Source organism: Pleurodeles waltl, chromosome 5 (assembly GCF_031143425.1).
Source record: "Pleurodeles waltl isolate 20211129_DDA chromosome 5, aPleWal1.hap1.20221129, whole genome shotgun sequence".
Classification (NCBI taxonomy): Eukaryota; Metazoa; Chordata; class Amphibia; order Caudata; family Salamandridae; genus Pleurodeles; species Pleurodeles waltl.
Window position 1 is genome coordinate 1,055,772,325 of NC_090444.1, and position 20,514 is coordinate 1,055,792,838.

The 20,514-nt window shown below is 43.5% G+C and overlaps 1 protein-coding gene across 13 annotated transcripts in view; it reads right to left on the reverse strand.

The window, feature by feature from the left end:
- The window catches only part of EYA4 (EYA transcriptional coactivator and phosphatase 4), a 614,551-nt gene that overhangs the window by 484,045 nt on the left and 109,992 nt on the right, over window positions 1–20,514 (reverse strand). The window lies entirely within an intron of this gene.

A 20,514-nucleotide genomic window follows, 5' to 3' on the forward strand; every position in this document is an offset into this window, starting at 1 on the left:
AACAACGTGACTTAAAACAGGCAAAATCTTATGATGTGTTAAATGAAAGTGATTACCCAATTTTCTGGCCTCCCAGTACAGTGCCCGAGGACTTGGGAAACGCGCTTCCTCCACCCAAGTCCTGCAAGATGTTGTACATATTTGTGGTTAGGTTTGCTGTGCGAGATATCTGTGGCACTGCAAAACACCAGCGTGGAAATTAAGGTAGAGGGGGGGGGGGGCTACAATAAGTACCAAAATGTGAAACAGATGTGGGAAAGACTTTACGTGGCAAAGCAGCAAAGCTATTGCATTTCGATCTTTTAAAAAATAGCAATCCTGTTTTCTTCCCATTTACTCTACTTAAAGCTGCTGAAATGATTCTGTAGGGGAGGGCCAAATTATGAGGAAGGGTTCACTACATCATGCGGCAAGAAAGGGCAATTTATGCGGCGTAATGCAACACGTTTTGTGATATTAGTAATAGTCTATATATGGTATTCTTCATCCAGTAGAAATTCCGCAGGCACACATTTCACTTATGTGAGTACACCTGCAAAAGTAAGACTTGAATTTTTCTGGGAGCATTTATAGGAGTCTTTGAGAATCTCAAAAGTATAGACGTGCTCCAAAATGTTTGAGTAGTCCTAGGGGAGCAAGAATTCCGAATTTCAATGTTTGCCTTGATTTTGCGAATTGCACCCCAAATATGCAAATGAGCATTTCTGCAAAATTTACTTATGCAAAAATGTTCCCCTTGTAAAAATGTGGCATGAGTAAATGTTGCAACACAGGATACTCTAGAAATCTAAGTGTCAGATATTTTTAGAAATCAACCAAAGAATCATTGTAAATCCCTCGAAATTGGGAAATAACTCCCAACTATGGAATAAACAAACAGAAGCAAATGTCCAACTTTTTCCATGCTGCCTTCAAGAATCAGGCCCATACCTTTTAAGTGGACAGGTAATGTAGGAGGAACTATGGGGTAAGACACAATTAGGTACTTCACAACATTTTTGAAACTCACCAGAACTATTAAGTTAAAAAACACCTTCCTCAAACAAATGGGCATAACCACAGTGCATCACAAGGAAAACATCGCTATACCTACAAGTTAATTCAAGCAATTAGAAACCAAATAGAACACTGCGCTCCAGGCTTGCACCACTTTCATACCACCCTACCATCAATATTCCATAGGAGGCATTGCTTTCTCAGTACAAGCCGCCAAGCTCTGGAACTAACTACCAGCTGCCACTAGAAGCACCCATGTGCAGAAACACTTTTGAAGACAGCTGAAAACATGGCATATTTCCTAGATATTGCACCACCTACGTCCCTGAAAGAGAGCCCGGAAATCAGTCACACCCTCAAACGAAATCCTCAGCTTACAACCCACAAAATACAAACAACTCAACCAGCAAGCAGCTTTAGATAATCAGATAGGAATGGCTGACCTATGGTTCACAGTGGCATTAAATAGTTATGTACTTGCATATGTAACAGTTATGTCCCACAATAATACTGAACCCATATTACGCAGCAGTCAGCAGCAAATTATAACTTATACCTCTTAAATTCAAAGAAGACATACCTGCAATGAGGACTGTGTCACCAGTACTGTGCAGCCAGAAAATCAAACAGATCAACAAATGAAAAGGTATGGAGTAACTAAAAAGATTTGTCACACATTCCTGGACAATTAGGAGAACTTAATATAGTTTACTACTGCGGGTCCAAAATATCTATGTGATCTGATCGCTTCTTTACATCTCACAAATGCACTTACATAAGGGATGATAATAAAAATGCCCATCCCAACAGATCTCTCCAATTCGCTCTACCTCGAACCATGCCAGCTCCGGAACACAACTATACACATCTCAGATTGGACAAGCCAGTGCAGCAACCAGCTAAGCAGACTAAGAAAAACTATAACGGGACATGCAGACCGTCTCAAAGCTTCCAGCATATTGAAAACAAGAAAAACTGCACGTCTGTCTCTCACACTTCAACATCCACTGCGCTGCGTCCCTTAACAAGATAACTGCACCTTGGTGGTCATCGCACATGACATGGAAACACTTTTCAAACAGGATCAAAAGACAACATCCTTCCAGCCACAAACCCTACATGGTGTAGAGTGCTACCTATTTAGGCAAGAGCTTCAACATCCCACACAGAGTAGTAAGCGCCACATAAATGCTGCAATGCAATGCAATAACAAAACATTGCTATAAATAACTATACATAATGTTAGCTTTCATTTGGAAAACATCATCAGTTTTAAGCTTTAAAACCTCATCTCAATGACAGCATAAATTTGAAATATGAAGTTACCTAGGAAATGAGGACACAATCACCTTTGCAGTTATCAGAAATGAAAATAATAAAATCAGTAAAAATCTGAGTTTTACTTTGGAGAAATAGTGTACCTAATAATATGTAAGAAGTCAAAATATTAGCATACTGCTGTCATAGTAAGCAGTCCATTAAATAATGACACAAAGTTTCATTAGATCAGTAAATAGGGGAGTAAGATTACAAAGAATGATTTACCTTATTGAGACAGGTTGTCAGGAGTATTTCTGCACTGAAGTAAAATGCAGGAGCCCAAATAAAGCCATTTTAAAGGAAGTTCCGAATTAAGAAGTACAGCTTGCAACCCTCTAAGTGACCAACAGGTTTGGGTAAGCTCAACAGTGGTATTGTGGGGGCATACGAGATGACTGAGCAGAGAGTCACATGTCAGCAATACCTGTGCCAGCCGAAATTCTCTTAGAAGCCTATCCATATCTCAAAATGTATGTGGGAGGAACACTGGGAGATTAGCAAAGTGATATAGGAGGTGAGGCAGGATTACCATTTTGGTCACCTCTATGCGCCCCATTATGGATAATGGGAGTATTCGCCAGAATGTAATTTGAGGGAAGAGAGACTTAGCTACAGAGGTCATGTTTCCATCTAAGATGTCCAGGTCAGAATGAAAGATACAGATGCAAAAATATAGGAAAGAAACTCCCACCCAGGGAATTAGATTGTCATCCAGTTTAAACAGTCTAGGGATAGGTCACAGGGCTCCGCAAGAAAAGGCAGAACTTGTTCCAGCTAATCTGAAGGCCCGACAGTGCTCCCAACTTCGAAAGGAGGATGGCTACACCAGAATGGTCACACTCAATATCTCTGAGGTAAAATGATATATTGTCCACACAGAGAGAGCTTCGAATCGTTGGGTCCCTGGCCAGATCATCAAACTGTGCTGGCTCAAGACCTTTAGAAGACCAGACAAGGGTAATCTCAATGCACTGTGTCAAATGCTTTTGCAGATCTAGTACAAGAACAGCCGCCCTGGGCCAGTTGGGGCATACAGTCTCCATAATCCTTTACAACCTTTGCATATTTAGATAAGTGTTCCTACCAGGGACAAATCCATTTTAATCAGCATGGACTAGTTGTGGGAGCACCAGTTGGAATAAGGTAGCCAGGATTTTTCTTAGGATCTTGTAGACCCACTGTCATAAAGGCAAGAGGATAAAAGGAGGCAGAGTCAGTGGGGTCTCACCCCAGTTTTAATATCAAGGTCACGGTCGCCTCCGAAAGAGTAGCAGTAAAAGGCTGGCTTCTAGGGTTGCATTATATGCCCCAACTAGCTTAGGTGCCAGGGTGGCAGCAAATGCTATATAGAACTCAGCTGGGTGGCCATTCGTGTGTGGTGTTTTACCAGCGACCAGTTCGGCAACTGTTCGTACTTATTATAGGTCACATGAGAGCATTTTGGGTTTGGAACAAGATTGTTGACAATGACTGGAATCTATATAGGTTCCCATCTGTAAGTGTTCTGGTAAATGGGAATTTCTCCCATTTCTTACTAAGTGAAGCACTATGTAGTTTTTCCCAATTCCCTAGTTTTGTCTGGTTTATTTATAGAATTTCTAGCTCAATGCGTTAAACTGTGCAATCACACTTGACACGCACCTTCTGTGTAGATATGCAATTAATTGATAAAAGCAATAAAATACAGATTATGTAAAACTTCTACAAGTGCAAAGTGAACTTGAATAAGGGACATTCATTTTCTTGCCACTTACTAACGGTAAAATAAAGATGTGCTTCAATAACTCTTCTCAACACTGTAAATGGGGCAGGAGATAGTTCCGGCCTGTATTACTGCCAACATACATTTTCCTGGCTTCAGTGCAAAACATCTGTAGGTCTGCTGACTGCCAATTTTTGTTCTGCTTTGCCAGCCAAAACTCCCAAAGGGCTGCGTATGAACGTAGTAGAAGGCCTCAATCAAAGCTGCAGGATTGAGCTCCGTCGAAATTAATGAGAAAGACAGATTCTGGATGTGGAAACTCCATCTTTATCCCAGCCAAGAAATCTCTGGCATATAGGATCTGTCCAGGGATGCTTTTAACTTAAAAGCCTCAGATTGCCCCCACCAGGAAAAGCAGATTTTATCAACTTCATCCAGGAAGTTATCATTTCATTTTTGTAATTGTCATATCAAGTTCAGTATACAATAATGCTGGTCCTTTTCCAGACCAACAGTGTTAATAAGCCTTTCTTTGGACTACTGGTCGATCTCATTTGTCGGTTGCAAAGAATCCAAAAAGCTGCAACTCATACTCTTTTGTATCAGGTGACAAGTGCATAACATTTTACAGACTATTTAAATAGATGCCTTGTGCCCTCTGCACCAGAAGCATCGTGTTTAAAACATTTGTTTAGTTGGGCATCAGTTTATTATGAAGCCTAGACCAACTGCCATACTGCCTTTTTTTGTGCCTGCAAATTGCCCTCATGCTCTTGAACAGACTACTTATTTCCGTTTATTGGTCAAGTGTTGTTTTGTCACTGCTTTCTTCCTGCAACAATTACAGGCACAGTGGAATTTGGAGGTGCACACCACCCATTGGCCAAGTAGATTTCCTTCTGGGATGTGCATCGTTTTTGCAGTTATGAAGTAGGTCAGGGACTTCTTTCAACACTACCCAATAAAGCCCTGAAGGATGCATGCAAGCAATTTATTGCACTGATAAACAGTATGTGCAGCCCACCTCCTGTTAAACTCCAAATTTTGTGTGAAATACCAGTAATGTGGTAAATGACGGGCTGAACCCTTTGAAACTCTTTGACAGTGTAGGAAGTAGCCTGTTCACACCCAGCTCTGCTCTATAGCTTGATTCGTCCATTCTTCCTAGTAGAAGGACACTGCTGCTACTTATAACTCTGCCTGCAGCCTGCAAATGTGCTTCCAGCCTCTTCCCTCCCATCCAGTGTTGCTCCAAAGAACAAGAGCCTAAATGTAACAAAAAGGTCTGAGTTTTAGGTGATGCTAACAATGGGTGTTACGATCACAAGAGTTTCAATTAGCCTCATTTAGTTAGCTAGATATTGTTTGGGTGCTACCTTTCAGTAACTTTAGGGTTCTGAAATATAAAGAATACAGCTTGATGGTTTGAAAATAGAAGTTAAAATTCAATCAGGTGGGGCGAGAAACCATGTCAACATCTGAGTAACCATATTGATATTCTTCAACATTCTTCATTCTGTGGATGTGTCCTCCTAAATTAGGCTTAGGTGACACATAGTAGAGCAGTGACATCAACTACTCTCAGAGGAAGATCATCAAATCTAACAATAAGAACCAATGGCCCAAAAAACAACAAGAAATTGAAAACAGGAGTCAATCATTTATACACACAATGACCTATGTAGTCATGAATCCCCACACCTATTTAATAAAGTTCAAACATTTATTGCCCTTATATTAAAAATGCTATAGTCATGTAAATAATACGCGAAACCAGATGATAACAATACAGAAACACAGGTTGTCCAAAACGTCTGAAAAATCTTAACCTAATAAGAACAATCACCATTAAAAACTCCAAAAGGATTATCCAAAAACAACAACAGAATTGTTTGAGAAATAGTAACAGATTTCCTTAGTTGTGCAGTTGAGCCAATCATAATCATCTCATAAACATTCAATTCAATTATTGGGTTAGACATCCTTACTACCAAATTCTTTTTCGAAAAGCATGTTTGGGGCTGGGCTTTGTCACATGCAAAAATCAAAAATAAGACAAAAATTAATTTGGAAGACATCTAACTATGGCACTAACAAAAATAATGTGATTGGATTTCTAAGGGGAAACCTGTAAAGAAAACAAATGCACATTGGTTATACTTCTCCTAAATGAGACAGCAGTTAGCAGAGTCTTCGTCAGCAGAGCACAGGAACATCAGGTCTTCAGCGATCAGGAGCAGGAAAGGGGCCACAGTTAAGTAATATTGGGCCTAAAGTATCTGCACTGTTACAATTATAAACATAACAGCACTTCTTATCATCTACTGGAAAACTTTGCTAAATTAAAGTCACAAAAATCACTAGCTGTTTTGTTCCAGCTTGAACCGATTTCATGTTTCTCTGCCCTGCTCCTGACTGTTCCAGCCAGAGACAGAGAGGACGTGGCGAGATGTGGGTGTATTGACATTTGACTTCTTCCAGCGCGAGCAGCAGGGGAGCAGGGCGCCGCTGGACCGTTGGACTACGTGTTTCTGTGACGATTCGGTAGCCCCCAGAAAGCCCCAGAGAGCCTCGGAAAAGTTACTCCAACTAGACGGGGGCAGTACGGGGGCCATGTGGACGCTGCATCAGCGGCGGACAGCGGACGGCATTGGGAGCCGGCCGGGCGCCTGGAACTGTACCTGTCGGCACATCAGCGGAAAGAAGGGAGGAAAGAAGGGGCAGATGGGGCCGGGGGTCCCACGGAGTGATCCGGAGGCACCTGGAAGCGATCAGGAGGCAGAAATAAGGTATGACACTGGCAAGCTGGGCATAGTGGCTCCTGAGGGGACAATACCCATTCTAAATTCACTCTATCCATTAAGACTGTCACTAAGACTGTCCAGAGGGGAAAATACCCTTTCAAAATTCTTTCCTTCATTAAGATTGACATTAAGTCTGCCTAGAGGGGACAATACCCTTCCAAATTTCATTCCTTTCCATTAAAGACTGCCATAAATACTGCCTAGAGGTCGCCCTCGAGGGTTAAAACTTCTCAGAAAATCGCCTAGGGAGCCGCGACCTAGTTGGGCAACATAAATTGATAAAAGACACCCGTGCTGCAGCCCCCTCTGTGTGGCGGCATAACGACACAAGGGTTCCACCTTGCTACGAACTAGTGAAAAGTCGCCAGAACATCAGAATTTCAAATGTAAACCAACACAATCCTCATAATCTACAGAGTGCTTAAGGGTCAATCAGAAAAAACTGCAGTCTCTACATTGGACCCAGCAGGACCCGGGAACCAATCAAGGAACTCTACACGCACTCGTGCCCCACAACACCTGGGGTGAGGCGGCGCATCTACAAATCTAAGGGTTTCTGGAAGTCCGGAGGAAGCCCCGGCTGGTCTCAGGGGGACCTTTCGGCTGCCTCAGAAAGCTCAGGCCTCCAGCGACATAACAAGAGCCAGCAATAAATATTGGGCGGTACTCGAGGAGTACCATGTGGAGAACCACGCATGCTCGTGCCCCTCAACCCTGAGGTGTGGCGGCGCGTATACTAGGCAAGGAAAAAAAACAAAAAGAAAATCCTATGGGAAAACTTTACAGACGGCAAAGATGCGATCAGGAAAAGAAAGGCCTTTTCAGCTGCAAGCAAAAAGAAGTAAGAAGTCCAACAAACCCTCCTCTCCGCCCTGAATGTCAAAATGGGAAGCAAAAATTAAGTCAAAACATCAACTCCTGGTTTCCCCGATAAACCCCTTCTTTCAAAGATTTCAAAAATCGGTGAACGTCCCTCGCAAAATTGTTTTTCTGAAGGACCCCGTGGATGCAATTTTTTCCTTACCTAACGGCTCTGGGTCTTTACCCCACCCAATTTCCCCTATAAAAAGTGAAAGCAGCTTGATATAGGAGCAACGTGATAAAAGCGAGCTCAAGGAGGAGGAGCTGGCTGGAAAAACTGCCCTCGGCAACACCGAAAAACCAACCAATGGCAATTATAAAGAAAATGTCTGGGGCTGAATCAGTGACCTAGAATTACTGACCCTCCGCTCATCATCACCGTCCTCCGATTTCCAACTCTCCATCTTTGGAAAATCAGACTGACTTTCAACGATTAGGGATTCAACCTCCCCGGAGGTAAATGTGATTGTTAAAGGAGCCAAGGACTCTTCACTAGGTCTACCTGCCTTGAGGCCACAAGAGGGCGGTAAAGCATGGAACGGGAATCATCCTCCAGAATCTATTTACACCTTGGAGGTTTCCAAAAATCTAGAATCACCAAAATTAAAACCTTCCTGTCCACATGTGGATCTGAGCCCTATCGCACATACCTCTAACGGACCCTTCCTTCAAGATATGGGGGCAAAACCAAATGATGAGCAAGCTGAAATCTCAGGAACTCAACTGGATACCTCCGCCCTTTAATACAGATCCCAAAATGCCTCTGCCACATTAAAAATAAAAATAATCGAACTCGGAACTAAGGAGGAAAACTCTGAGAACATATTGCCCTCACAAAATACCCAAAACCGTTTGGATAAAAACGCTTTTTGCGATCTCTTTATCAAAACCTCGCAACTAACACTAGATGCCTTGTGCAATCAGTCCTCAAAAATGAACGTTCAGGTGGATTTACTGAATGCTATGGCCAACTCAGTATCAGGGATTGATCAGAAACTGGCAAACTTAAACAATCTGATAAAGCGAGCTCAGAACCTTGCAGAAATGACAATAACAGATTGCACCTGTGAGCCTATAATCAACAAACTGGCCACACTTCCAGAAGCGCTAAATTCGATGATAACTAATCTTAAAGAAAATCTAAATATGAAAAGAGGGGGTGAAATATCAGCCGAAGAATCACCCAGGCAAAGGGAGGAGGCCGAAAACAACAAAATTACTGACAACAGGGCCTATTGTCGCCCTGAGGAAATGTCTGACAAGGTAACAGAATCCCCTGATGAACCAGGATGCAGACAGGAAGGAGTACCAAAGGAAAATGCACGCTTATTAAAATCCCCTGAGATGGGAAAAGGATGTCAGCCTGAGATTCAAATAAATGCACTTCCTCCCCCAACAAAAAAAATCTGTGGGGCATCTGCTATGCCTAGAAAAGACTCTTACAAAAAGACAAAAGAAAAAACAGCGAAAAGCAAGGAACAAAATAGGGGGTGCCTCTATGGGCCCTGCTGCTACAAAGTCAAGCCCCTCTTTAAATCTGGATACAAGTAATGATATGTTAATGCCCTATGACGCGATTAGAAACATAAAAAGTATTCCAACGGCAAATAAACTGTTTCCATTATTCAACTCTCAAACGAGGGGCCCTACTCTCCAAAAACACAAGGGGCAAAACGTACCACACTCCAATGTGGAGTTAATGAAGTATAATAGCCAACGAGCTTCGCCAAATTCAAATGCTATAGGCCAAATTAAGCAGGAAATACAGAACATCAATCTACATCAACGGGAGGTGAAAGCTGAACTAAGTTACAGTCCCTTAACTAATAGGAGGTCTTTTGACGAAGATAGCATAACAATTACAGTTGCATAGCCAGAACATGCTGAGCATCAAGGAACTAAAATAGGGGCACAAATGACTCAGCACCAGCCTAAAAAAGGAAAAGGGGCTAGACCACTCTCGGAGGGAGAATACCCAAACAGATCAGCTGCGAGGCAAATTCTTGCTAATACAGGCTGGTCAGATAGAAAATCTCTATCCCGGTCAGAGGTAACAGAACACAAGGGGACAGCTAAAATGGAAGAAACGGAGGACCCTATAAGAAGTCCCAAATATGTCCCGTCTACAGACTGTAAACAACTAATCCTGGAACCTCAATATCAATCCAGGGGCTCACATGATATCTTAAATAGAGGCAATATATTAAAATTGTTACAAGCTATCCCGGCTCTAAAAGACAAAAGTACACTGATATTGTTTCTATAGAATTTCTACCGGTGGTCAAAAGTAATGAAGGAGGATCAAGCAAATCAACCCTGGTAACTTGGAAGGCAACACACTTGGTTAGGAGAGTTGTCAAAGAAAAAATCTCCTCCTTAAAATGGGAAACCAAATTGAGTATACCCAAACAAACAGGCTATCCTGACCCTCTAGAGGATCAAACTAATATGTTGAACCTAACAAATTCAAAAGTGCTAAATAAACCTTTTTCAGTTCTTAGATCTGCAATTGGAAAGAAATTATGAACATTCCACAGGGTTCAAAGTACCAAACACGCACCCCTTAATGCAGCTAGATTTGGGTTGGATGTCGGAAGCAATCCGTGTAGAAAATCATCAGTGACTTCCTAGCAGTCAGGATCACTATGGGTGGGTAACTCCACATGATAAACGCCTCCAAGTTTGCTCCTGGTATATAAATGGGGTTAGATCAAACACCGTACAAAAGGATCTGACAAGCCTATTAAAAAAAAAAAAAGATTTCTTTTTGCAGGAGACTTGGGCTACCAATCCTTCACTATTGAAAGATTTATGGTTTTTTTTTAACCTAATAATCAGGGGAAAAAGGTTCAGCCATCCAAAGGGGGGGGATTAGCAATCTTTATTTCAGCAGGGTTAAATAAATCATCTACACGACTATATGAGGAAAACAAAGAGTTCCTGCTAGTAAAGCTAGATGGATGGAATAAAGAACACTCCAGCCCACTCCTGCTAATAAATGTTTATATCCATCCAGATGCACGATCTAAGAAACATATATCCACCAAACTGATAGATACAATATTAACTGCCCATCAGGACTTCGGATCCCTGGAGCTTCTAATAGCTGGGGACTTCAATTTGAAATGACTAAATCTCGTGGAAAGGGATGCCCAAATCATCATGCAAGATCAATTGTGGGCAGTACCACAACAGTCTTTGGGGTCAATAGCGCAAGGTAAACCAGGCACAACGGCACTTTCTCTAGTAAAAGATCTTGAGGCCCCTGGGCTCAGACTCCTAAACGGGAGGTTCCCACAGGATAGTCTGCCGGCAACCACCTGCTATGTCACTGGAACTCAAGCTACAATTGACTACACTGTGGCCTCTTTATTTCTACTTACTTTAATTACAAAGTACTAAATCGTAAAATCAGATAAAAGTGATCGTGGTCAACAATGCTTGGAGATTGGATGTGGCTTCCCCATATATAATTCTGCACCAACTGCACCAAGGGATGTCCCTACAACAAACTACAACAAACTTTGATGGAATGAAAGAACACTGGAATCCACTGGAGAACGGTCAATGGCGATGATAGACCTTTCCTATAACAATACAACTAGCGACCCAATAAATATCTGGTTGAGTTTCCCGAACAGATTCGCAACTGGTCTGCTCACAGACAGATCGCAAAAGAACTACCCAAGTCACGGGAAAGCGAAAACAACCAAGAATATAAAAATTTCAGCACACATGATTAAATTAAGAAGACAACGAAATAGACTCCTAAAATTATATAAGATAAATCCAACCGATTGCCGTGTTAAGGCTGACCTAAGACATTTAAACAATAACTATTGGAAACAAATATGGGATCATAAAAGACAGAAGAATCATGATTTTTGGGCCAAGGCTTTATTCCTAAGCAAAAAATCAAATGTGCAGGGATTTTAGAAAATGGTAAATGACTTGAATAAAGCTCCAATGACCCTTACTAGCTCCAATATTTCAGAACCCGTATGGTCTGCTTATTTAATTCATCACTTTGGCAGAAATAAGGGAACAATCAAAAACTTAGACAAGACAACCAATGTCTTAAATCCAAAAGGAGTTATATTAAAGCCCCCTACTGTCCAAAAGGAATCGGAAAAATTTACATTCACAATGTCAGAACTTGTAAACTTAATAAAGAAAAGCAAAGGTGGAGGTGCCCCAGGTCATAAATGGGATCCCAAATGCACTGTTCAAAATGAATCCAGACTTTTGGGGAGAAAAGCTGATCTCAACTTATAACAACTGCATAGAATTAGGTACAATTCCAAAATCTTGGAGGGGGTAATAATGCACCCAATATTTAAAGGAGGTTGTAAATCTCATCCAGCGAATTATCGATTGATTACCTTAACGGATGTCGAGGCCAAATACTATGCTGGGCTACAACTGGAGCATCTTCGGAGGTGGGCAACCGAGAACAGCCTTATTCCCCCCAATCAGACAGGCTTTGCAAAGGGCCCCGGAACGGCCACAAATATACTAACTCTCTCCGTTATCATTGACAAATGCAAACAAAAGAACCAACCTCTGTATCTGTGCTTTGTAGATTTCAAATCAGCTTTTGATTTGGTACAACGATGTCTTCGGTGGGAAAAAGTTGCCTGCTGGGGAATACCGGAGAATCTGCTAAAAGCTATTCAGCAGTTATACACAGATGCATGGATTAGAGTTAAGGTAGGAGAGGGATCTTTCCTTTCAAGGGAAATTGACAGAAAACAAGGTCTGAAACAGGGCTGTGTGCTGGCACTGTTTCTTTTTAATCTTTTTCTGTCAGATCTGACCATAAAGCTAAATAAGGTGAATGCGCACTATCCTAAGGTTGGTGACATGCGTATTTCGAATTTGCTATACGCCGACGATGTAGTACTTCTGAGTCAAATTAAAGTAGGACTACGACGCCTTATCGTCAAGTTATCGGAATATGCTGAGCAAAATAGAATGGAAATCAATCAGAAAAAAACCAAAGTGATGGAAATTAGTAATAAAATCTCCAGAGCTGAAAAATGGTACACCCAAAAGGGAGAATTGGAACAAGTAAATCAATATAGATACCTGGGCGTACTATTTGATGAACGGGGGTCCTTTCTCCCTCAGAGGCAGGAACTATATAGAAAAGGAAATGTTCTACCGCTTGCCTTTCACACCCTGAGAAAGGTGCTCAATGACCCTAGCTACCGTCCCTTGCTGCAAGTCGTCGGAACTAAACTAAATTTGACTCTAGGATACGGCAGCGAAGCACTGTGTGGACAAGATGCAATCACCCTAAACAGAATCACAGGAAAAGTACTAAGGTCTCAATTCCAGTTACCAGGGTACACCTCCCAAGCACAAATTAGGCTGGAGTTTGGATATTTAAACCAGTGCCTAGCTAGGCAATCCAGTTACATCAAAACCTGGAAACATTTACAGTCAACAAAAGGAAATCAGTTTTGCCAGGCACTTTGGAAGGAGATAAGCGCAAATCCTAAAACCAAGTCAAGACAGTATTTAGATCAGGCCCTAGAAGTCTTGGAAGTATGGGAATTATGGGACTCAAATCTCCCCTACTACGCGTTCTAAAAAATCTTAAACCGAACAGTGAAGAAAAGATTGGTAATTATGGATAAGAGCTTACTAGCTACCAGATCGCACTCTTGGATGGTAATAAATGAGTACAAACTCCTGACATATCAGCCTTATCTGGAGGCTGGGTGGTCAAAAGCAGACAAGGATTCCTTCATCAGACATCGCTTTGGCATTATTCCTGGTGATGCCCATCGACCCCCATGGGAACGCACTAACAATTCCTCAGTGTAGGCTGTGTGGATGTGGACTGGAAGATATAATTCACCTGATCTGTATCTGTAACAACCTACAAAATGAACCAAAATTTCTATTAAAGGCAGCATTCAACCAAAGGGGGATACGGTCCTGTAGACAAGCAGTGATTGCTGCTTTAAACCTTCTGACTTTGTCTTGAATGCAAAATTTACAAAGTTTTTACCACTGATATAAAAAAAACTACTACTAGTTCAAAATCAGTAAAAATATAACATGCTGGCTCATGGGCTCGTATAGTAAATATGAAAATATTGTTTAGCATCTACCTTTAAAGAATTACTTTTATAGCATACTCGGTTCACATGTATAAAGACGAGGGTACAGATAAAATAATGTGTTTTATAACAAAATTGTCAGACAATAATATGCTCACCTCTAAACAGGAGGTCATTACCAGCAATAAACATTAAACAACATTATCTTTCCCATGTAATATACACTAGGAAAGTTACGGGAAGAGATGCTGGACTGTACGTAAAGACAAAAAGTAAATTTTTTAGACTGGAATGGAGAGTTTCTTAAAAATGTATGTACCTTAAAATGTATGTATGATGCATTGGTTTTTATTAATTACGCAGTTAAATAAATTACAATTACTAGCTAAAGTTCTACTGAATAAGACTATGCGGTTTCAGTGCGCAACCAACTGAATTTCACTTCTCCACAGTTTCTATCTTTTCTTCACTTTTTTCAGGACACTTCTCCCCGGTCAGCAGTTTCCGCAGAATATTAACATTGTTGAAAACAGCACAGAACAGGACACTTTAGCTAACATAACTGCCTACCATAAACTAAGACCCACTGTTAAAACTTTAAACCATTATCACAAGAAAGTACAGAATGAACAGAGTGGAACAAGATGGTAGATTTCCACTGTGAGCTTTCAACGGAATAGCTAATAAACAATGCTTGTAAAGGATTTCAATGAAGTCAGCATAACATCTCAATACTGTACTGTGGACAAATACTAAAGCTTAGGCCTTCTACTAATGCTAATAAATGAAGTCTAATACTCAAACCATACTTAATACATTATTAATCAATTATTTCAAATCATGAGTTTTGATTATCAATATTAATCATCTTTTGTCAGAACAAATTAATATGATTCATCTAAATATTATTCACATAGAACTCGAGGTGGCGGACACCATGTCAGCCTTATTTCAAACATGCATGTTTACATTTTTTGCACATTTTTCTTTAATTAAGCCTTTTAAGACAGATTAATTATATGACTTGCTTACTCACAATTTATTAGTAATGTTTGCTCTCTAACAGGCGTTTTCTTTCAGTAACATTAGGGTGCTGAGGTATAAAGAATACAGCTTGATGATTTGAAACATTAAAATTCAATCAGGTGGGGCGAGAAACCATGTCCCCATGTGAGTAACCATGTCGATATACTTCAACAATCCCTGTTCTGCAGGGACTTCAGTTGACGGCCAGTCTGAAAATGTCACTTTCCGGAGTTTCCTGAACCTTTTGTGGTTGGGTTCACCTCTCAAGCAGGAGTTGGGGTGCTCCAAAGGTTTGTTCTTTGCACCACCAGAGGCATGTCTGCTTTGTGCTTCATCATCTTGAAGGCTCACTGGATGATTCGATGGGCAGCTACTGAATAAAGAACTCTGGTTGAGATATAGTCATGAGTCCGTTTTTTCAAGTATGCAGTACCTCTTCCTGAAAATATGTTCTGGATAGTACATAAATGCAGCCTACCTTCTGCAAGAAGCCAGTGCAGTGCTTTAAAAGTGGGTCTCATGTGGGTGCGGCACATTCTGGCTGTCTGGTTTCAAAGTCTGTAGTCTAGCAATGTGTTTGTGGTGAAAATCGAGGCAAATTACGTCAAAATAATCAATATGTGCAAAAGGAGGGCTCTTGTCAGCTGAATTGTCTGCTCATGGTGAAGAATTGAGGGGGGGGGGGAATTGTCTGGAGAAGAGAGAGCTGTATGTTCATATGCTTTGCCATGGCAATGACTGGGCGAGCACACATACGGTCTGCATCAAAAAGAATTCCCAAGATCCTTACTTCTGATGAGGTTAAGGGAAACATTACAATGTCTGGGGACCAAAAACATGATTTTGCATCATGTTTGACACCCAGACAAATATTAGTGAATCATACTAGGGAGCTTAGATTTCTAGATTTTCTGTCTTGGCAACGTTCATACACAGGAGGCATGAAGAGGAAAGCACATTTCAAGTACAAAGTAATCACTGTTGGATACATAGACCATTTAAAAATGATATGAAAAATATGTGTATTTCTTGATTCAGTAAACATTAATACTTCAATATATTTTAAAACATGGTAATTACATGTATGCATTAGATTTCAATAATCTGATGAATACAATGTCATTCATTCAAAAAATAAAACTAATTGTAGGGTTCAGAACTCCATTCAGAGGGTCACGGGGCAAGCAGGAACTACTGGGCCCAACTTTGGGGGTTGAGGCCTTTTCCTCAAGATGTCCCAGGGAACAACCTTCTATGGATCCTGAGCAACTGGGCCAAGTACCCCTTCAAGTACTGGACTCTCAGTGGTAGCACGGGTTGAGCAATCTAGGGCTCCTTGGATCGAGAGGTAGATACAGGGGGTAAGCTCAGGCTCAAAACTCAAAATAAGTTCAATAGCGACAACAAATGATTGTCCAGTCAAATACTTTAATTTATAGCAAAAGTAGCATTTATTTGCAAGCACAAAGTGAAATACGGCATACAAAAACAATACACACAGCCCCCTGCGGTCAGGGCTCTAGTGGTTAAAGGCAGTACCCTAAGTCCCACTTCTCTGTCATTAGCAGTAATGGTTAATGCCCATTCAGAGTAGGAGACCTTCAAGTAGGGCCCCACTAGCAGTCAGAGTCTCAGAAGCCCGTCTCTCACTCTGTCAGAAAAGTCAAAAGTGTCCAAGCAACCAAGCATATCTGGCAGATAAGATCCCACAGGAGCCTTCTGGCCCTAGCTCAGTCATGTTTTTGGTCTTGAAGCAGGCACTCGCCAGGAATGGGTGCTGCTGGGGGAGTGCAGGTGTTCAATCAATTCTCTGTCACCTGTTCTGCCACCCATTTTCACAGTTGCCCCATAAGGGCCATGGCCTGACTCGAGCTGGTGCCAGGGCAGAGGAAGAGGAGTGGGGGATTTCTGACAGGGAGCCACAGTTTCTAAGAGCCCAATGGGTGTTGCAGCACCTATTCAGTGGGGGTCTAGCCCGACGGCGCAGGCTATTGCATCCTTTAGATGGAGATTCCCCTGGATCTGTGGTTGTTGTTGAGTCATGGGTCATGTTGGCTTCCTGGCAGATCGGCACACTATTTTTCTTACAGCCTGTTAGTCCAAGGAGGTTGTGTGCTGAACCTTGTTAAATATTTCCTATCCACCCCTCCCCACTGTGTTTCATGCTGTAAATACATTTCATATAATCAGGTAATCTGCTGTGGTGTAGAAACAATCTTGCATGGGAGTAGGTAACAAAACAAGTGTAATATCTGACTACACATTGATGAGACGCTCAGATTCTGTGCCAAGGTTGGCATAGTCCAGCCTATGTTGAAAAGGGCTATCCCTAGGACTGGCACACATCAGGCTAGACTCTAAGGCCCTAATTCTGAGTTCGGCAGATGGCAGAGGCCGCCCGCCAAACTCATGCCACCGATAGACTGCCATTGCGGTCAGAACACCGTCGGCCCTATTAGGAGTTCACCGCAGGGCCTTAACATTGACGCCGGCTCGTAACTGTGGCGGTGCGGCAGGTGCAGCAGCACCAGTCATGCTTTTTACTGCCCGTAATTCGGACAATGGAAAGCACGACTGGGCTGTCCTTGGGGCCCCTACACTGTCCATGCAAAGTGCATGGGCAGTGCCGGGGCCCCCATGGATCCTCAAGCACCCCATTTCCGCAAGCCTTTGCATGGCGGGGCAACCGCCATGCAAAGACTGGCAGAAAGGGGACGCGTAATCACCAAGGGTAGGGCTGCAAGCAGCGCTGCCCTGGCGGATTGAGACCACCTAGACCGCCAGACTGTCAGCAACCTGGTGATGTCGGCGGTCCGACCGTGGCGTCTCCGCCACAGTCGTAATGTGGCAGTCAGACTGCCATTATGGAGGCGGTCCAACTGCCGCCACGGCCCTAGCAGTCCTAGGAACGCCAGGGTCGGAATGAGGTACTAAATGTTTAATTGATGGGTCCACTAGCACTTGCAGATTTTAAGCTGTCTGCTCTGGATATGGAGCACTCTGTATAATGTTTTTCCTTTTTACTGCTTACATCCTCGGATTGCTTTCTACAGCTTACATCCTTAGATTACACGTTAGCTCAGAAAGCTACCTCCCATAATACTCGTAAAACCTTGCCTGAAAAACAGATCTTGACTTAATTCCACTTGATTCCTTTCTACAGAGTGACTCTCATCGTAACTTCCATCTTTCACATGCGCCTATCTGTGAGTATAGCCTCCTCTCAGTCTCATGAACGTCTGCCTTACTCACTCTTATTGAAATTCTGCAAAAGGCTGGAACCTCACTTCCTAGATCACAACCTCTCCCACTTTAAAACCCTATCCCTGCAGCCTAACAATGCCAAATCTCCAGTAGCCTATCCATTTCACCAACTGTTCACCTGAAACCACAGTCACCACTAATTATCACACCTAACTGGTATTAATATAATCCATCACAAAATAACTTAGGAAATGCATGTTATGCATTTTCCCTTGAAAGCATATGACTAATCACAATAACCAAAATGTAACTACTTTCTTTGGGTTCCTGAGTAGCGTGCTACTCTCTATAAAGAGCTTTAACACCTGACCAGGGATAGCAAGTGCTATGTAAATGCAATTACAATTACTTGCAAAAGCAAGGATTGTCAGACGAAAGTCTCTGAGAGTGGCTCTCTTGTGGCTGCAGCAGCGGCATTGGGTGAGTATCACACATTCAGCTCCACAGGGGCAGAGGCTGGGTGTCCTTGACACTCCACTGATGCAACAGTAAGCCATCTTTGATCATCCACTCAAGAGTAGTGAGGCATTGTCAGAAGTTCCTGGTTCCGATCTTCAGTATGGCTCAGGCCTGCTTGGGTCACGACAGCGGCCTCTCCTCATGACGATGACATCTACCAAGCTGTGCACCTTGTCTTCCTCCAGTGGCCACCTCTGGCATAAGGCATCACCACACCTGCTCTTCACTTAGACGATGGCCTGATTAACACAGCAGCAGGTTCCACTTACAGTAGCTCACTCAGACATGCGGGGGTCGCTGAGTCACACCACACATGGCGATGGCTCGATCAGCAAGACAATCTTCGTGGCGGCACCCTTACACCAGATCAAATCAAATCAAATCATTAACATTTATAAAGCGCGCTACTCACCCATGCGGGTCTCAAGGCGCTAGGGGAAAGGGGGGGGTTACTGCTGCTCGAATAGCCAGGTTTTTAGGAGTCTCCGGAAAGCGGGGTGGTCCTGGGTGGTCCTGAGGCTGGTGGGGAGGGAGTTCCAGGTCTTGGCCGCCAGGAAGGAAAAAGATCTCCCACCCGCCGTGGAGCGGCAGATGCGAGGGACGGCAGCGAGTGCGAGACCAGAGGAACGGAGGAGGCGGGTGGGGACGTAGAAGCTGAGGCGTCGGTTGAGGTATTCCGGTCCCTTGTTGTGGAGGGCTTTGTGTGCGTGGGTGAGAAGTCGAAAGGTGATCCTTTTGCTGACTGGGAGCCAATGCAGGTGTCTCAGGTGTGCGGAGATGTGGCTGTTGCGGGGTACGTCGAGGATGAGGCGTGCCGATGCGTTTTGAATGCGTTGCAGGCGATTTTGGAGTTTGGCTGTGGTCCCGGCGTAGAGGGTGTTGCCGTAGTCCAGGCGGCTCGTGACGAGGGCGTGGGTCACGTTTTTTCTAGTGTCGGCGGGGATCCAGCGGAAGATCTTGCGGAACATGCGGAGGGTGAGGAAGCAGGCGGAGGACACAGCGTTGACTTGCTTGGTCATGGTGAGAAGAGGGTCCAAGATGAAGCCGAGGTTGCGGGCGTGGTCTGTGGGGGTCGGTGCGGTGCCGAGGGCCGTGGGCCACCAGGAGTCGTCCCAGGCGGACAGGATGTTGCCGAGGATGAGGACTTCCGTTTTTTCAGAGTTCAGCTTTAGGCGGCCGAGCCTCATCCAATCTGCGACGTCCTTCATACCCTCTTGTAGGTTGGTCTTGGCGCTGGCGGGGTCCTTGGTGAGGGAGAGTATAAGTTGGGTGTCGTCAGCGTAGGAGGTGATGATGATGTCGTGCTTACGAACGATGTTGGTGAGGGGGCTCATGTAGACATTGAAGAGTGTCGGGCTGAGCGATGAGCCTTGAGGTACGCCGCAGATGATCTCGGTGGGTTCGGAGCGAAACGGAGGGAGGTAAACTCTTTGGGAACGGTTTGAGAGGAAGGAGGCGATCCAGTCCAGGGCCTGGCCTTGGATCCCGGTGGAGCGGAGGCGGGTGATTAGGGTGCGGTGACAGATGGTGTCGAAGGCAGCCGAGAGGTCGAGGAGAATGAGGGCGACTGTTTCACCGTTGTCCATCAGGGTTCTGATGTCGTCAGTGACTGAGATGAGGGCGGTTTCCGTGCTGTGGTTGGTTCGGAATCCGGTTTGTGAAGGGTCGAGCAGGTTGTTGTTTTCCAGGAAGGTGGTCAGCTGTTTGTTGACGGTCTTCTCTATTACCTTGGCTGGGAAAGGCAGAAGAGAGATGGGGCGGAGGTTTTTCAGGTCGCTCGGGTCAGCCGTAGGTTTCTTTAGTAGGGCGTTGACTTCGGTGTGTTTCCAGCATTCGGGGAAGGTAGCAGAAGAAAAAGAAGAGTTGATGACAGTCTGGAGGTGCGGGCGATGATGTCGTCGGCTTTGTTAAAGATGAAGTGAGTGCAGGGGTCCGAAGGGGCGCCGGAGTGGATAGAGTTCATGATGGATTTGGTTTCTTCAGTGTTGATGTGGGTCCAGTTGTTGAGGGT